Source organism: Mytilus edulis, chromosome 9, assembly GCF_963676685.1.
Source record: "Mytilus edulis chromosome 9, xbMytEdul2.2, whole genome shotgun sequence".
Classification (NCBI taxonomy): Eukaryota; Metazoa; Mollusca; class Bivalvia; order Mytilida; family Mytilidae; genus Mytilus; species Mytilus edulis.
The window spans coordinates 64,918,620-64,931,997 of record NC_092352.1 but is presented as its reverse complement, the minus strand read 5'-3'; the positions used below and the strand labels follow the sequence as shown (position 1 = coordinate 64,931,997).

Sequence of the window (13,378 nt, the reverse complement as noted above, 5' to 3'; positions counted from 1 at the left end):
ACTAAGGATTTTCCTATCCCAGGAATAGATTAACTTAGCCGTATTTGGCACAACTTTTTGGAATTTTGGTCCTCAATACTCTTCAACTTTGTACTTGTTTGGCTTTATAACTATTTTGATCTGAGCATCAATGATGATTCTTATGTAGACGAAACGCGCGTCTGGCGTAGTGAATTAGAATCCTTTGATAACTATTAACTACTAGGATCTAATCGTATAGGACTTTCTAATTCAAACATTTTCCAGATAACTACAATGTACATGTCCAAATTCTGACTTGGTTCTTTATTTTTAAAATAAACAAACAGAAAAAAAACCATATCAAATAAACATACGAAAATAAGAAATATTTTTAAAAATACATAACAACACGACAACCAACTCGAAATGGGACCATGAACTAACAAAAAAGATCGAATTGAACAAATTTTAGCCATGAAAAATCTATGTGATACGAAATATCGTTTATTATAATAGATTAGAATAATAGTATCGGTCCGGTTCAGTATTTTTCGAAAGTCGAATTTCAAGTGGAAAACCTGTATCTTCATTTTGTAGTGTATATTTTGTTTCAATGCAAAAGTCAAAATAATGCTTCTGAAATTGTTGTTTAATAAAGGTTTGAAATATCATATAAATGTTGATTATTAAATACATTTTGCGAAAAATATAAATGATGAAACGAATTGAAACGTACTCTATTAATTAGATGAACATACTCGTAGTGTTCAATATTTACAAAAACTCTTCAATAACGGATTAATTTTGCTAAACTTTGTTTGAAATTGTTAAAATAAGGTGTAACAACAATGTATATAATAACAAAAAGCATATCACGAATGTACTTTAAGAATGTGGGCCTAAAATCTTTTAAAAGTATTTTTTCTTTAAAATAAGGGAACGAACTTCAAAGCCCATTTTACAAAAATTGCACCGTACGATTTTTTGACGACAAGTCAAAATGTAAAGTGTAAGCTTTGAACTATCAATACTGTGGTTTATAGCCGTATAGTCCGAATGACGATTAAACTCCTTAAATAAGCGACTTTTCCTTACTTGGTCACCGTACTATCTAGTGTGAGTGTTCTGGACCGGTAGGCACTTAAAGTTAACCATCGAGAGACGTTAACCACCGAGAGTCGGTTTTTAGACCCGCCCAGTGCACCTAAGCACGCCTACTTTTGGAGCTCTTTAGTATGAAGATAAGAAAAATATACGAAATTACGGAACTGTATACCCTGTTTTATCCTTATTGTTGGTGTTTCTTGCGCATGCGCACAAAGCACGGTGATAGTTACGGTTACTGACTCAGGAACCTTGTATATTATATACGTTTTAATAAACTGTATCCTTGTTGTGTTCAGTTATCGATACACTACGATGGAATTACGGACCAGTTTAACATAAACATGGTAAATAGATAGACAGCTGATAATCATAATTGATTAAGAAATAACCTGGAAGAAGAAATGAGTTAACTATTGATTACAACAGAGACGAGAATGCCATCGTGTTTGTTCTGCTAAAAAAATGCAGGAACATTGGAGTTTATGGTTAGATTTTAATTATTTATTGTCTCCAAACTGGGTAAATTTGATATAGTAACAACCACAACCCCCCCCCCCCCCCTTTTTTTTTTAAATAACTCGAGAACCACACATCTCGTTCGCTTAACAAAGTAACAATAAGAAATAATTAATGTTAGTTTCAAGAATAATTAATCGTCAAAACTTATCCCCTCCCCGACATCAAAGGAAGTTAAATGTATTATCCCAAAATTAGACCAAATTGTTATGATATAGGGACGTCTTGACAGGCTATTATTTTATTTTGTTTTGTTTGTTTTTTTTTTTTTTTGCTTTGACGTCTTCCTCCTGTATGAAAAAAACATAATAGACCCCCCCCCCCTTTTTCCCAATAATATAGCTTTTTAAGAAGTCATAATTATTTGGACTACCCCTGAATATATTTCAGACAGACTCTTCTCTAAAAAAATGTAAACATGATTTGAGAGAAATCTTTGGAATAGTTTTTTAAATGATTTAATTATTATGTCATGTATATAATTGACATTAACATAGTTATAAACTGAGACTACTAGTATAACACATAGTGTTATAGTAGTCTCAGCTATAAACTTTCCATTGTATTGACCAATATGACTAACTCATATGCTCTTTCCCATAAATGTCACAATATCAATATATTACAGTAAAACTGATAGTTTGATGACATTGTTTAAGACTATTGACCTCAGGTCAGCCTAAACTGAGTTTAAAACTGTAATTTATTCATTAAAACAGTTCAAGACATGTACCTTCTGAAATGTGATTGCATCAAAATTAAACCTAAGGCATAACATATTATAACATAACATTTATTTAACGCATCAATGTAAAAATTTCGGAAATTGATGAGACTGTCATTAAAGTGAGAGGGTTAGCGCTATAGAACCAGGTTTAATCCACCATTTTCTACATTTGAAAATGCCTGTACCAAGTCAGGAATATGACAGTTCTTGTCCATTCGTTTTTGATGTGTTTTGTTTGATTTTGCCATGTGATTATGGACTTTCCCAATTGATCTTCCTCTAAGTTCAGTATTTTTGTGATTTTTCTTTATACTTAGTGTGCAGGAAGTGCCACCAAATAAATACTGATTTGTAAAATTAGATGATGATATTTGTGAAGTCAAAGATATTATAGCTAGTTATAACTGGTTTTAGATATAAATCTGAGTAAAAGGTTGATTTATATGTGCTCTTTCATGTTTAGATTATAATTTAAATTTAACTTTTTGAAGGTTTTTTTATAATATTAAGACATTAAAATCACAATTATTTATTTATACACAAAAAAAATAATTTTTGTCCTTTTTTAGTTGAATGACTGTACACAAACATTATACACACATAATTTTGATAATTCTGTAATGTTTTTTTTCTATAGCCCCAGAATGTGACAAAAGACTTATTAATCCAGATTTACAAAAAATAGAAATAGTTCAGCTACCATAAGACTGCTATGACAAAAATTTTGCAGTTTCCAGAATTTGAGGTAGAGTATAGTTAGGAATAGTTTGATTATGCAGATGCTTAGTTTGCCATAAACAATTATGCCCTTGATACAAAAGCAGAGGAAACAAAAAAGTATGAAAATAGTTGAAAAAAGTAATCATTATTACCTAGTCATATACTGTAAATAGAAAAAGAGAAAAGCACTGGTTATGATTTGGTATTTTTAATAGCATTATCATTTGTCCATAACTTGGAATATATACTGGATTGAGCTTGACATTTATTTAATATCATTGACACATGGTTGCAAGAAATGAAAGATGGTAATTTAAACCTAGCAATTTTATTAAGATTTAAAAAAAAAAGCTTTTGATTTGGTAGAATATGACTTTCTTTGTTTAAAGCTCGACATGTATGGATTTAGTGAGACTACTGATAGTTTTTTTAAGTCGTACCTGAATAACAAAAGGTATACATTTGTAATGTTAACTCTGAACAACAACATGTAAAATTTGGTGTTCCCCAATGTTCTATACCTTGTCCTCTATTGTTTGTGCTATTTATAAATGACCTTCCCTTATGCAGACCTATATCGTTGTATATGCTGATGACACCACTATTCATAAATCAGAGGGAAACATCTAGAAAATATAAATGATGATGTTCAAGAAGATTTATACAGGGTTGAAGAGTGGTGTAAAATGAATAACATGTTCATAGATGCAAATAAAACAAAATGTTTGATTACTGGAACAAAGCAGAAACTATTCAGACTTTTCAACCAAACTTGATAATAAATTAAAGTATTACAAAATTCTTCATGTGAAAAAATATTAGTTTCAAAATTGACAGCCCACTAAGTAACTGGAGAAATCAAATTGACCAAGGTTGTGCTAATATATCATCCAGAATATACCATCTTTCTTAAATACATTTTTTTTTATATAACTGCAAGAAAACATAATACAAAGGGTGTTCTGCCCCTAATTGACTACTGTTGTATTATTTGGGATGAATGTAAAAATTGAGGGATAACAAGAATTTTAAAAATCCAAAAAAAGGGCAGCATGATAAATTCTAGATGCAGATCCGTTATCCCTCTTGGTATATAGGAGCACTATATTCTATGTTAACCTCCGCCAGTAGGTATAAACAAATACTGTTGATAGACGGTATATAGGAGCACTATATTGTATGTAAACTACCGACAGTAGGTATAGACAAATACTGTTGATAGACGGTATATAGGAGCACTATATTGTATGTTAACCACCGACGGTAGGTATAGACAAATACTGTTGATAGATGGTATATAGGAGCACTATATTGTATGTTAACTACCGACGGTAGGTATAGACAAATACTGTTGATAGACGGTTTATGGGAGCACTATATTGTATGTAAACCACCGACGGTAGGTATAGACAAATACTGTTGATAGACAGTATATAGGAGCACTATATTGTATGTTAACCACCGACGGTAGGTATAGACAAATACTGTTGATAGACGGTATATAGAAGCACTATATTGTATGTTAACTACCGACAGTAGGTATAGACAAATACTGTTGATAGACGGTTTATAGGAGCACTATATTGTATGTTAACTACCGACGGTAGGTATAGACAAATACTGTTGATAGACAGTATATAGGAGCACTATATTATATGTTAACTACCGACAGTAGGTATAGACACATACTGTTGATACACGGTATATAGGAGCACTATATTGTATGTTAACTACCGACGGTAGGTATAGACAAATACTGTTGATACACGGTAAATATGAGCACTATATTGTATGTTAACTACCGACGGTAGGTATAGACAAATACTGTTGATAGACGGCATATAGGAGCACTATATTGTATGTTAACCACCGACGGTAGGTATAGACAAATACTGGTGATAGACGGTATATAGGAGCACTATATTGTATGTTAACCACTGACGGTAGGTATAGACAAATACTGTTGATAGACGGTATATAGGAGCACTATATTGTATGTTAACTACCGACGGTAGGTATAGACAAATACTGTTGATAGACGGTATTTAGAAACACTATATTGTATGTTAACTACCGACAGTAGGTATAGACAAATACTGTTGATAGACGGTATATGGGAGCACTATGTTGTATGTTAACCACCGACGGTAAGTATAGACAAATACTGTTGATAGACGGTATATACATTGTAGGAGCACTATATTGTATGTTAACCACCGACGGTAGGTATAGACAAATACTGTTGATAGACGGTATATAGAAGCACTATATTGTATGTTAACTACCGACAGTAGGTATAGACAAATACTGTTGATAGACGGTATATAGGAGCATTATATTGTATGTTAACCACCGACGGTAGGTATAGACAAAAAAGTCACATATACTGTTGATAGATGGTATATAGGAGCACTATATTGTATGTTAACTACCGACAGTAGGTATAGACAAATACTGTTGATAGACGGTTTATGGGAGCACTATATTGTATGTTAACAATCGACGGTAGGTATAGACAAATTCTGTTGATAGACGGTATATAGGAGCACTATATTGTATGTTAACCACCGACGGTAGGTATAGACACATACTGTTGATACACGGTATATATGAGCACTTTATTGTATGTTAACTACCGACGGTAGGTATAGACAAATACTGTTGATTGACGTCATATAGGAGCACTATATTGTATGTTAACCACCGACGGTAGGTATAGACAAATACTGGTGATAGACGGTATATAGGAGCAACTACCGACAGTAGGTATAGACAGATGCTGTTGATAGACGGTATCAAAGAGCACTATATTGTATGTTAACCAGCGACGGTAGGTATAGACAAATACTGTTGATAGACGGATTATAGGAGCACTATATTGTATGTTAACAACCAACGGTAGGTATAGACAAATTCTGTTGATAGACGGTATATAGGAGCACTATATTGTATGTTAACCACCGACGGTAGGTATAGACAAATACTGTTGATAGACAGTATATAGAAGCACTATATTGTATGTTAACCACCGACAGTAGGTATAGACACATACTGTTGATACACGGTATATATGAGCACTTTATTGTATCTTAACTACCGACGGTAGGTATAGACAAATACTGTTGATAGACAGTATATAGGAGCACTATATTGTATGTTAACTACCGACAGTAGGTATAGACAAATACTGTTGATACACGGTATATAGGAGCACTATATTGTATACTAACTACCGACGGTATGTATAGACACATACTGTTGATACACTGTATATAGGAGCACTATATTGTATGTTTACTACCGACGGTAGGTATAGACAAATACTGTTGATACACGGTATATATGAGCACTATATTGTATGTTAACTACCGACGGTAGGTATAGACAAATACTGTTGATAGACGGCATATAGGAGCACTATATTGTATGTTAACCACCGACGGTAGGTATAGACAAATACTGGTGATAGACAGTATATAGGAGCACTATATTGTATGTTAACTACCGACGGTAGGTATAGACAAATACTGTTGATAAACGGTATTTAGGAGCACTATATTGTATGTTAACTACCGACAGTAGGTATAGACAAATACTGTTGATAGACGGTATATGGGAGCACTATGTTGTATGTTAACCACCGACGGTAGGTATAGACAAATACTGTTGATAGACGGTATATACATTGTAGGAGCACTATATTGTATGTTAACCACCGACGGTAGGTATAGAGACATACTGTTGATAGACGGTATATAGAAGCACTATATTGTATGTTAACTACCGACAGTAGGTAAAGACAAATACTGTTGATAGACGGTATATAGGAGCACTATATTGTATGTTAACCACCGACGGTAGGTATAGACATATACTGTTGATAGATGGTATATAGGAGCACTATATTGTATGTTAACTACCGACAGTAGGTATAGACAAATACTGTTTATAGACGGTTTATGGGAGCACTATATTGTATGTTAACCACCGACGGTAGGTATAGACAAATTCTGTTGATAGACGGTATATAGGAGCACTATATTGTATGTTAACCACCGACGGTAGGTATAGACAAATAGTGTTGATAGACGGTATATAGGAGCACTATATTGTATGTTAACTACCGACGGTAGGTATAGACAAATACTGTTGATAGACGGTTTATGGGAGCACTATATTGTATGTTAACCACCGACGGTAGGTATAGACAAATACTGTTGATAGACGGTATATAGGAGCACTATATTGTATGTTAACCACCGACGGTAGGTATAGACAAATACTGTTGATAGACGGTATATAGAAGCACTATATTGTATGTTAACTACCGACAGTAGGTATAGACAAATACTGTTGATAGACGGTTTATGGGAGCACTATATTGTATGTTAACCACCGACGGTAGGTATAGACAAATTCTGTTGATAAACGGTATACAGGAGCACTATATTGTGGGTTAACCACCGACGGTAGGTATAGACAAATACTGTTGATAGACGGTATATAGGAGCACTATATTGTATGTTAACCACCGACGGTAGGTATAGACAAATACTGTTGATAGACGGTATATAGAAGCACTATATTGTATGTTAACTACCGATAGTAGGTATAGACAAATACTGTTGATAGACGGTTTATGGGAGCACTATATTGTATGTTAACCACCGACGGTAGGTATAGACATATACTGTTGATAGACGGTATATAGGAGCACTATATTGTATGTTAACTACCAACAGTAGGTATAGACAAATACTGTTTATAGACGGTATATAGGAGCACTATATTGTATGTTAACAACCGACGGTAGGTATAGACAATACTGTTGATGGATGGTATATAGGAGCACCAAACTGTATGTTAACTACCGACGGTAGGTATAGACGTATACTGTTGATAGACGGTATATAGGAGCACTATATTGTATGTTAACCACCGACGGTAGGTATAGACAAATACTGTTGATAGATGGTATATAGGAGCACTATATTGTATGTTAACTACCGACGGTAGGTATAGACAAATACTGTTGATAGACGGTTTATGGGAGCACTATATTGTATGTTAACCACCGACGGTAGGTATAGACAAATTCTGTTGATAGACGGTATATAGGAGCACTATATTGTATGTTAACCACCGACGGTAGGTATAGACAAATAGTGTTGATAGACGGTATATAGGAGCACTATATTGTATGTTAACTACCGACGGTAGGTATAGACAAATACTGTTGATAGACGGTTTATGGGAGCACTATATTGTATGTTAACCACCGACGGTAGGTATAGACAAATACTGTTGATAGACGGTATATAGGAGCACTATATTGTATGTTAACCACCGACGGTAGGTATAGACAAATACTGTTGATAGACGGTATATAGAAGCACTATATTGTATGTTAACTACCGACAGTAGGTATAGACAAATACTGTTGATAGACGGTTTATGGGAGCACTATATTGTATGTTAACCACCGACGGTAGGTATAGACAAATTCTGTTGATAAACGGTATACAGGAGCACTATATTGTGGGTTAACCACCGACGGTAGGTATAGACAAATACTGTTGATAGACGGTATATAGGAGCACTATATTGTATGTTAACCACCGACGGTAGGTATAGACAAATACTGTTGATAGACGGTATATAGAAGCACTATATTGTATGTTAACTACCGATAGTAGGTATAGACAAATACTGTTGATAGACGGTTTATGGGAGCACTATATTGTATGTTAACCACCGACGGTAGGTATAGACATATACTGTTGATAGACGGTATATAGGAGCACTATATTGTATGTTAACTACCAACAGTAGGTATAGACAAATACTGTTTATAGACGGTATATAGGAGCACTATATTGTATGTTAACAACCGACGGTAGGTATAGACAATACTGTTGATGGATGGTATATAGGAGCACCAAACTGTATGTTAACTACCGACGGTAGGTATAGACGTATACTGTTGATAGACGGTATATAGGAGCACTATATTGTATGTTAACCACCGACGGTAGGTATAGACAAATACTGTTGATAGATGGTATATAGGAGCACTATATTGTATGTTAACTACCGACGGTAGGTATAGACAAATACTGTTGATAGACGGTTTATGGGAGCACTATATTGTATGTTAACCACCGACGGTAGGTATAGACAAATTCTGTTGATAGACGGTATATAGGAGCACTATATTGTATGTTAACCACCGACGGTAGGTATAGACAAATAGTGTTGATAGACGGTATATAGGAGCACTATATTGTATGTTAACTACCGACGGTAGGTATAGACAAATACTGTTGATAGACGGTTTATGGGAGCACTATATTGTATGTTAACCACCGACGGTAGGTATAGACAAATACTGTTGATAGACGGTATATAGGAGCACTATATTGTATGTTAACCACCGACGGTAGGTATAGACAAATACTGTTGATAGACGGTATATAGAAGCACTATATTGTATGTTAACTACCGACAGTAGGTATAGACAAATACTGTTGATAGACGGTTTATGGGAGCACTATATTGTATGTTAACCACCGACGGTAGGTATAGACAAATTCTGTTGATAAACGGTATACAGGAGCACTATATTGTGGGTTAACCACCGACGGTAGGTATAGACAAATACTGTTGATAGACGGTATATAGGAGCACTATATTGTATGTTAACCACCGACGGTAGGTATAGACAAATACTGTTGATAGACGGTATATAGAAGCACTATATTGTATGTTAACTACCGATAGTAGGTATAGACAAATACTGTTGATAGACGGTTTATGGGAGCACTATATTGTATGTTAACCACCGACGGTAGGTATAGACATATACTGTTGATAGACGGTATATAGGAGCACTATATTGTATGTTAACTACCAACAGTAGGTATAGACAAATACTGTTTATAGACGGTATATAGGAGCACTATATTGTATGTTAACAACCGACGGTAGGTATAGACAATACTGTTGATGGATGGTATATAGGAGCACCAAACTGTATGTTAACTACCGACGGTAGGTATAGACGTATACTGTTGATAGACGGTATATAGGAGCACTATATTGTATGTTAACCACCGACGGTAGGTATAGACAAATACTGTTGATAGATGGTATATAGGAGCACTATATTGTATGTTAACTACCGACGGTAGGTATAGACAAATACTGTTGATAGACGGTTTATGGGAGCACTATATTGTATGTTAACCACCGACGGTAGGTATAGACAAATTCTGTTGATAGACGGTATATAGGAGCACTATATTGTATGTTAACCACCGACGGTAGGTATAGACAAATAGTGTTGATAGACGGTATATAGGAGCACTATATTGTATGTTAACTACCGACGGTAGGTATAGACAAATACTGTTGATAGACGGTTTATGGGAGCACTATATTGTATGTTAACCACCGACGGTAGGTATAGACAAATACTGTTGATAGACGGTATATAGGAGCACTATATTGTATGTTAACCACCGACGGTAGGTATAGACAAATACTGTTGATAGACGGTATATAGAAGCACTATATTGTATGTTAACTACCGACAGTAGGTATAGACAAATACTGTTGATAGACGGTTTATGGGAGCACTATATTGTATGTTAACCACCGACGGTAGGTATAGACAAATTCTGTTGATAAACGGTATACAGGAGCACTATATTGTGGGTTAACCACCGACGGTAGGTATAGACAAATACTGTTGATAGACGGTATATAGGAGCACTATATTGTATGTTAACCACCGACGGTAGGTATAGACAAATACTGTTGATAGACGGTATATAGAAGCACTATATTGTATGTTAACTACCGATAGTAGGTATAGACAAATACTGTTGATAGACGGTTTATGGGAGCACTATATTGTATGTTAACCACCGACGGTAGGTATAGACATATACTGTTGATAGACGGTATATAGGAGCACTATATTGTATGTTAACTACCAACAGTAGGTATAGACAAATACTGTTTATAGACGGTATATAGGAGCACTATATTGTATGTTAACAACCGACGGTAGGTATAGACAATACTGTTGATGGATGGTATATAGGAGCACCAAACTGTATGTTAACTACCGACGGTAGGTATAGACGTATACTGTTGATAGACGGTATATAGGAGCACTATATTGTATGTTAACCACCGACGGTAGGTATAGACAAATACTGTTGATAGATGGTATATAGGAGCACTATATTGTATGTTAACTACCGACGGTAGGTATAGACAAATACTGTTGATAGACGGTTTATGGGAGCACTATATTGTATGTTAACCACCGACGGTAGGTATAGACAAATACTGTTGATAGACGGTATATAGGAGCACTATATTGTATGTTAACCACCGACGGTAGGTATAGACAAATACTGTTGATAGACGGTATATAGAAGCACTATATTGTATGTTAACTACCGATAGTAGGTATAGACAAATACTGTTGATAGACGGTTTATGGGAGCACTATATTGTATGTTAACCACCGACGGTAGGTATAGACATATACTGTTGATAGACGGTATATAGGAGCACTATATTGTATGTTAACTACCAACAGTAGGTATAGACAAATACTGTTTATAGACGGTATATAGGAGCACTATATTGTATGTTAACCACCGACGGTAGGTATAGACAAATACTGTTGATAAACGGTATATGGGAGCACTATATTGTATGTTAACTACCGACAGTAGGTATAGACAAATACTGTTGATAGACGGTATAAAGGAGCACTATATTGTATGTTAACCACCGACGGTAGGTATAGACAAATACTGTTGATAGATGGTATATAGGAGCACTATATTGTATGTTAACTACCGACGGTAGGTATAGACAAATACTGTTGATAGACAGTATATAGGAGCACTATATTGTATGTTAACTACCGACAGTAGGTATAGACACATACTGTTGATACACGGTATATAGGAGCACTATATTGTATGTTAACTACCGACGGTAGGTATAGACACATACTGTTGATAGACTGTATATGGGAGCACTATATTGTATGTTAACCACCGACGGTAGGTATAGACATATACTGTTGATAGATGGTATATAGGAGCACTATATTGTATGTTAACTACCGACAGTAGGTATAGACACATACTGTTGATAGACGGTTGATGGGAGCACTATATTGTATGTTAACCACCGACGGTAGGTATAGACAAATACTGTTGATAGACGGTATGTAGGAGCACTTTATTGCATGTGTACCACCGACGGTAGGTATAGACAAATACTGTTGATGGACGGTGCAAAGGAGTACTATATCGTATGTTAACCACTGACGGTAGGTATAGACAAATACTGTTGATAGACGGTATATAGGAGGACTGTATTGTATCTTAACCACCGACGGTAGGTATAGACAAATACTGTTGATATACGGTATATAGGAGTATTGTATTTTATGTCAAACATCGACGATAGGTATGGACAAAATCCGACAAATACTGTATACAGACAGTGTATAGAAGTACTGTATTGTATGGTAAACACTGACGGTTGGTATGGACAATTTCTGTATCATGCATCAATTGTAAATAAAAGTATCATGTAAGTGACACAGGCTCTTTGAAGCCTCTAGTTTTGATATTATTAATGTGGAGATCTGGTCTAATTTATCATTTTCTCTATTACATGCATGATAACTGCAACAATTGAATTGAAATAAAAGTGATAATATTTCTGTTGTAGGTTATCAAGATTTAGTGTTTCCATACAAGTGACAAAGATTAAACAACAAAAACATCTCAAACTTTACAGGACAGAGTAGACTTTTTTCACTGTGCTTAGTTTTGTCTTTATGTCTAAATTATGATACCTTTGAAAAAAACAATAAAATATGGAATAACATTTATTTCTATCTTATAAAGTGGAGTGAAGAAATAAGGGGTCATTGAAAACATAAGAATATATTGCTATCATATATGCAGATCAGCAGCCCATACATTTGCTATAGCACATAAATATGGGACCAATAATTTCAAGTTGCCTTTTAAGAAAGACCTTATAATTAATGTTATGCGAGATACCACCAAAGACCACTAGGTGTTGATCAAATGATATTGTAAATAAGAGGGTTGTCCAAAATATTTCCAACAGCTGTTTGATATACACTACCTTAATCAAACCACAATGGTAAAAAAAACAGTTTTGGTCAGTCTTAAAAGAAGCAAATATAATTTAGAAAAAGTGCAAGCTGTTGATAAAAACTACAAATAACTGCCAGTCCTAAATGTGGGTGGAGATTACCATTTAGCACAAATGAGTTTC

General features: G+C 34.8%; 1 long non-coding RNA gene across 1 annotated transcript; it reads left to right on the top strand.

Annotated features, from left to right (window-relative positions):
* Nucleotides 1-1,339: 1,339 nt before the first annotated feature.
* LOC139488816 (uncharacterized) lies at nucleotides 1,340-12,958 on the top strand. Its single transcript, XR_011656087.1, has 3 exons — nucleotides 1,340-1,553; nucleotides 2,949-3,056; nucleotides 12,800-12,958. It is a non-coding gene; the product is annotated as an uncharacterized lncRNA (long non-coding RNA).
* Nucleotides 12,959-13,378: the final 420 nt, after the last annotated feature.